Source organism: Vanellus vanellus (assembly GCF_965231255.1).
Source record: "Vanellus vanellus genome assembly, contig: HAP1_SCAFFOLD_77, whole genome shotgun sequence".
In the NCBI taxonomy this organism is placed as follows: domain Eukaryota; kingdom Metazoa; phylum Chordata; class Aves; order Charadriiformes; family Charadriidae; genus Vanellus; species Vanellus vanellus.
In genome coordinates, this window is record NW_028127638.1 from 389841 (window position 1) to 396727 (window position 6887).

Here is a 6887-nt window from a genome sequence, read left to right on the forward strand (position 1 = left end):
CCAGCTTCAGACAGGGATTCACTTCAGCACGTCTGCAGCGACTCACCAGAAGCTGTTGGATGCATAGCCAGTGGAGGAATAATTAGGTGGCAAGAATGGACTGTGAAGGTACCAATAAGATTCACAAGTCTGGAAGAAAAATGCTTTGTGTAGTCCAAGAAATGAGAAGCTACTTGTGTTTGGCACTGTTTTAAATTTGTTCAGAAGATATGCTGCATCTGAAGTTCAATATTGAAGTAGGCTACAACAGTAGGAGCAATCTTTTGCCTGGCTGCTGAAGTAATCCTTTATGATGTTCCTCCTCCTGAGGCAGAGGAGGACATAAGCCCAGGTTATTGCGTTTGCTGGACAGGAGTTTCCTTACCTCTTGACTGTTGCATATACAGTTGTCTCTTCCTTGACTCACTTGTTTGAGATGGAAGTATGACCTTCTGTACTTTGAGGATAAGCTCGTAAGGTCTTCTTTTCATGGAAGAAGCTGCTACCCTTCTACAAACAGTTAGGGCCGGTAGGCTCACCTTTTCTTTTTTCTTTTTCTTTTTTTCTTTTTCTTTTTCTTTTTTTTTTTTAACGTTGTAGGCACCACTCTCAGCTTGAAGGAGGAAGGATTCCTGTCTATGCTGTCACTTTTCAAGAGCCTGAGAATGATCCTCTCAATTGTTGCTACTTGTGGGCTGTTCAGTCTACACAGGAAAGGTGAATAAACACTTCAGTGTCACTTCAGTGAGCCACTGAATGTTATTTTTTTTTTAATATGTTTGTCGGCATACAGTCGATACAGGTATATTTGTTTTGTTTCTTGAGCTATGCAGGAGATTCGGTCAGGTAGGGAAGGTTTTAAGCTGACAATGCCATTTTTACAGGCTTTAAGAGATGTGAAGAGGGACCCGGTAGTTCCCGCCTTCGGAAAGAAGGCAAAGCAACTGTGGCTGCATTTTTGCGCTTGCATTCTTAAATGATTTCCTTTTGTTTCTTGCTGACTGCTTCACGGTTTGTTTGATGCTCCCAGCATGGTATTAAAATACCATTAAAAGCAGCTGAGGCTGCAGATCTAGAAGACTAAAGGTGCCGATACAACAGCCCGCTGCCCCTAAAGGAGGGCGGTGACAGTATTGGCGATTGCCTTGTGCCAGCTTCGGCAGTCGTGAGCCAGTGAGCCTTCGTGAGCCAGTTCAGCTCACCTGGAGGGAAGGATTCAGCAGAGAAGTCAACGGTTTCCTGCTGGATGACTGCATCACATCGGAATGCGGGAGGGTGCAGTGGGTGCAGGAGAGGGACCGGAACTTTGGTGGGAAGGGAAGGGGAGAAAGATCTCTCTCTCTTTCAGCATCATCTCAGCCGTTCCGAGAGCGACAGTCTTTTTAAGTTTGACTTTAAAGCAGTTGTGATCGAGACCTCTTGGCTGTGAAGAAGTCTATCCAACAAGTTTTAGTCCATGCAACGTATTAAAGCTTTCAAAATGTATGGTTAGCATTTGCCCTTGGAGCTTTTAGTGCCAAAATGTCCTCTTATGTATTTTAGTGGCTAAATGTGGCCAGTTACCGTGTTTTGGGAAGCGGTGTTTTTCTTGTCAGCAAGAGCGTACTATTAAGAAAACGTTGGTCTAGAACTAATGAAATGATTATGAGGATTATAAAGCATCTTTGTAATCTAATTTCCTCATTGATACCCTTTTCAGCGAAGGTGATGCGCTGAGTTTACATCTGTTGCAGTTAACATTTGGTGACAGAAAGTGCTTGGCGTCAGGACAAGTCATGTATGAGGTAAGATGTGCACGCGTGTGAAAAGAAGAGTTATTTTCTGTGGGTGAGCATCAGCTGAGTTCGCAGGGGTAATATTGACCATCAAAATTCAGAGCTGACTGGAAAAAAAGTAGTCTTTTGCTGAGTCTTCTTGGGCCTGGCCTTTGTGCATGCTTTTTGAAAACAAGGCGTACAATTTTGTGCTGCAGTGTCGTGTGTTGCAACTAGATTCGTCTGCAAAGAGCCCCTATCAATTCAATTCCTGAAGAGGAAGCAGCTTTTACAAATAAAATTATTCTTAAACAGCAAATTGAGGGCATGTAGGAAGAAAAGACAGGGCCTCGAATAGCTTTGTTTAACCAACCTGCAGACTTGAATAAGCTTCCCTCTGTCTCCCTTTCTCCAAAGACGGTCATCTATACCTGTTTCTTCTTTGCTGATCTTTGGGTTTAGTTTCTTGGTTTCCTTTTGAGCTCTGTCAGCTGTACTTCACATGAAATGTACCTACAGCGTCTCTTACGTGGTGATGATGCTGAAACCTTGTAGCTGTAAAGATAACTTGTTCTTCTCTTGGGCTGGGTTACCTATTGAATCCACTCTCAGAGCCAGCAAAATATGTAAATACAGTAAACAGTGGGATGACTCGTTCAGAAGAGAATACAGCAATGTACAAGCTGGCTCCAAAGGTGGTGCGTTTAAAATGCAGGTGAGGTATCATTATATCTCTGGTATGTAACAGATATAGGGCGCATCTGTGTAATGTAGAATTCTATTCAGTAGTATGCTCGGAAGTCTTCCAAAACCTTTTTGAGGGGAAAGTAATCTTAATTCAGAGCAAGCCTTTCCTCCTATTTTGATCCTTTGTCTTGCATATTCTCAACAGGACAAACCCCAAAAGGTGCATTAGGCCAGGATCTGTACTCTACCGTGGGCACTTTTAGTCCCAGAACACTTCCTTGGAATCACAGCTTGGTCGGTACCACATGACTGTCTGCCTACACGGCTGTCTGAGACAAGTTTCTTTCCATCCTCACTGGCAGAAAAGCGTCTACTTTCATATCGGAGTGTGACCAGTGCATCTCATTTGAAAACTCTCTTCCTGTTTTACTGGTCGATAAAGTCCCTCCTTCATCACTTCCATACAATGGAGTTCCTTAAGTGGGATTTGCTTGCCCCAGTGTGGGAAGTTTCAAATAGACTGCTTTGCTTCAGAAGTTGTCTTAGGCAGGAATTGTTTTGGTATTATTTTGCCCTTTCCCTCTGCGCCCTCTTTGTGGAGGACTGGCTCTTCATATATGAACGAAAGTCTAAATTTCTAGCTCTTAAAATTAGTCTCTGACAGGTTTCTGGAGTTTTAGTACTTTACCTGATGAAACTGTCTTTTGGAGTGGTGGATGTCTCGTTCAGGACAACATCTTTTATTAAAATTGGGTGTAGTGATCATTCATTCTGTACCAAAAATGAGGCTCTTTGCCTATGCTTCACATCAGTTTTTCAAAGAGATGGTTTTCATTTTCCTCATCTCCTCTGCACGTCTGTTATTTTTTTTAGGAATGAAAACCATATTTTTTTGTAATTATTACTGGTTTTAGACAGCCTTGATATTTATTTGAAACATTTCCTGGAACTATGAAGAGAAAGCTTGCCTCTTCTCAGGTGAATTAGATGTATGTTATGAGATCGTATGGGAATGTGTTGTTTCATGCTAATTTAGGAAAGTTTTAGGAAACTTGGGTAGAACGTGGTGTGATCCGTTTCTGGGTTGGCTTTTGTTTGGTGGTGGTGGATTTTTGTTGTTTTTTTGTTTGGTGTCCACAGTACGCCCAGTCTTGCACCGTACAGCAGACAGTTCGAAGCAATGCTGTGTTTGGAAAGACGGTTCATTTTAGTTAATGCTTACTTAGCAACTGGTGGCATCAGGGGTTGAACACAATCCTGCCGGGGTTTCAGTGTATCTCAAAGCAGTTTGCTTACTCTGTAGTGCTTTGTGATCCTAAATGCCTTGGCCACGTGCATCCCATGTCCTCTCTGTTTTCCCCTTTTGCTGTTGGCTGTGCTCGGTGAAGGACCTGAGGGCCATTCACCCATTTCACCCAATTCACCCATTAATCAGTCTCTGACAAGATGAGAAGAGGAGGTGGCAGGAGCTTATGTGGTTTGAAAGAAGATTGTTCCTCAGTAAGAAGTTCTCGTAGTTCCCAGCGAGGGATGTGCGTTCACTCTGGCGATGTGCCTCTAGATCATACCTCTCGACAGAGCTTTAGCTGCTGCGATGGCGTGACTTCTCTGACTTCATCAGTTCTGTGACCAAGACACGGAGGAAAGAGCTTTGTGTGCATGCGTGCTGCGTTATTTCAGATATCTCTTTGTAGATATATATTTAGGTTTATAAAGAAACCTTGACATTGCAAGGAAGTCTGCAAAACACATTTAGATCTGAATGATGTTAGGGAAATGCTAGAGTTTGAAAACGTGCCTGGTCTGTACCGCCAAACTTAGCTGTTGGGGTTTGACACTGAATTCTCTTGCATGTCATTTGTAGTTTCTATTTATTGTCACAAATAAGCTCATGGGAAATATACACGGTAAAATATGCTTATTATATGAGATATAGAGTGTCTTTCATATTTAGCTATAATGTATGTTTTTATCTCAAAATGACCCTTTGTCTCTTCTGTTGTTTCCCCAGGGTTTGAAAAACTGTGACGAGAGGTACACTTTAGATCTCACGGGAGGAGTCTTTCCCTTGAGAGGGCAGATCAGCAGTATTAAACTACTCAGCTGTCAGACCGTAGAAAAATTTCTCAGCCCTGTTGACAGAGAGGATAGCATTATTGAAGGTTTGTTCTGATGCCTGTGTTTGATTATTTTAAAATACGTGGGTTTGGAATGTAAGCAATGGATGCTGTTCTGGCCACAGGGTCTGAAAGCCTTAAATATCTGTACAGACTGGATTGTTGGGATTATTGAAAAAGACAAACCGTGTGCTTAAGTTATGTGAGACTTCTTTAAGGTAAAAACTAGGTGAGTTTTCACGCTTGCTGACATGCTCTAGCGATGTATGGTGGGGTCATCTGTATACTGCTGGTCAGGCATTTTATTCCTTCAGCTGTCACCTTGGAACAATAAGATCATTCTCTCCACTGCTTTGGAATGTTATAATCTGAATCTCTTTTTGCCCTGTTCAAACCTGTTTGTGTGTCTACTTCCAGATGGTAGTCCCTCACAGGTGGTGTTCCCCAGGGCTCAGTACTGGGGCCTGATGTCTTTAATACCTACCTTTATTAATGATCTGGACAGGGGAATGGAGCGCACCCTCAAGAATTTTTCAGAGGACACCAAGCTGAGTGGGAGCCTTGATCCGCTTGAGGGTAGGAAGGCTCCACAGAGGGATGTGGACAGGCTGGCTGGCTGGACTGAGGCCAACGGTCTGAGGTCCAACAAAGGCCAAGTGCCAGATCCTACGCTTGTGTCATAACAACCCCATGCAACAGTACAAGCTTGGGGAAGAAGTTCTCAGGATCACAGCCATCGAGGGGAGAGAGAGCACTTCACAGCAAAGTTTCTAATTGATATCGAATGTGATGTTCGTTGTATGAAATCGACTTGTTGGCCAGGTCGGGTCAAGTGCCCGGGTGTCGCTCCTCTATGATTCTAAGAGTGGCTGGAAAGCTGCCTGGTGGAAAAGGACCTGGGGGTGCTGGTCGACAGGCATCTGAATAGGAGCCGACAGTGTGCCCAGGTGGCCAAGAAGAGCAATAGCATCCTGGCATGTCTTAGAAATAGTGTGAGCGGCAGGAGTCGGGAAGGGATTGTCCTGCTGTACTCGGCACTGGTGAGGCCACAGCTTGAAGACCGTGTTCAGTTTTGGGCCCCTCCCTGGAAGAAAGACCTTGAGGTGCTGGAGCATGTCCAAAGAAGGGCAATGAAGCTGGTGAGAGGTGGAGAGCACAAGTCTTGCGATGAGCGGCTGAGGGAACCGGGGTTGTTTAGCCTGCAGAAAAGAAGGCTGAGGGGAGAGCTTCTTGCTCTCTTCAGCTACCTGAAAGGAGGCTGTAGTGAGGTGGGGGTCAGTCTCTTGTCCCAAGTAACAGGATGAGAGGAAATGAGCTCAAGTTGTGCCAGGTCTGGTTTAGAATGAGTATTAGAAACAAATTCTTCACGGGAAAGGTTGTAAAGCGTTGGAACAGGCTGCCCAGGGAAATGGTTGAGTCACCATCCCTGGAGGTACGTAAGAGACCTGTCGCTGTTAGGTTAATGGTTGGACTCAACGATCTTAAGGGGCTTTGATCTTAAGGGTCTTCATCTGAAATGCCTTTGGATTAAGAGAACTGGTGTTGTGTGTGTAAGTGTGGAGGTGTGAATGTTGTGAATAGTTTATGTTAAAATCTCTATTCCAATTTCTGGTTTGTCAGGGTTTCTTTGTTTATTTGGTGTGAGAATTGTGGTCTTTCGTTCGGAATATGCATGGAAAGGAGCTATTCTTAAAACTCGTCATTGAGTCAAAGCTGGAAGTGAATAATGCCAGCTGTGTGAGACAAGCATATACGATCGAAAAGTGGTGTTTTAAAAATATCGGATCTACCCTATTTTCTGCAAATAAAACAATGTCTTCTCTTTTACAGCAATATATCCTGACATCAGTGTAGCAGTCTTCAGTTGGCAAGTGCAAACATACGGTCAAGGCAAACCATCTACTTATTTGGGCGTATTTGACATTAACAGCTGGTATCATGCTCAAATGCCAGACTCGCTAAGGTAGATTTTTATTAAGTTGCTTTCAATATCCCTGCAAATAATTCATTTGAATGTCGGCGTTTAGCTGACGCCCTTGTTTTCTTTAAGGCCAGAAGAGTTCCTTCATGATTGCCCCTATTTTGCTTTGTGGTCACTGGAGACTGTGACAAGCATGACTTCTCCCGAGCTCCTTTTGGATATTCTGGTACATGAGCGCAGTCTACGTCGGGAAGTTCCTCCTTTTTATCCACCACCGGAGCAGTTTTTTAATCCGAGTGCCTGTACTTTTGGTAGGTATTTCAGTGCTTTTAAGAGCGATAAGCTTAAAATGAGATGCTATTTCTCGGTTCTCTTGTTCATTGTCTGTCACACAAAAACCAAACCCAACCCCCCACACCCCCAACCCAA

General features: G+C 43.7%; 1 long non-coding RNA gene across 1 annotated transcript; it reads left to right on the top strand.

The window, feature by feature from the left end:
• The first annotated feature begins 4466 nt into the window (after nucleotides 1–4466).
• Nucleotides 4467–6605, top strand: LOC309685138. The gene is made up of 3 exons (XR_014270406.1): nucleotides 4467–4582; nucleotides 6368–6500; nucleotides 6588–6605. It is a non-coding gene; the product is annotated as an uncharacterized lncRNA (long non-coding RNA).
• Nucleotides 6606–6887: the final 282 nt, after the last annotated feature.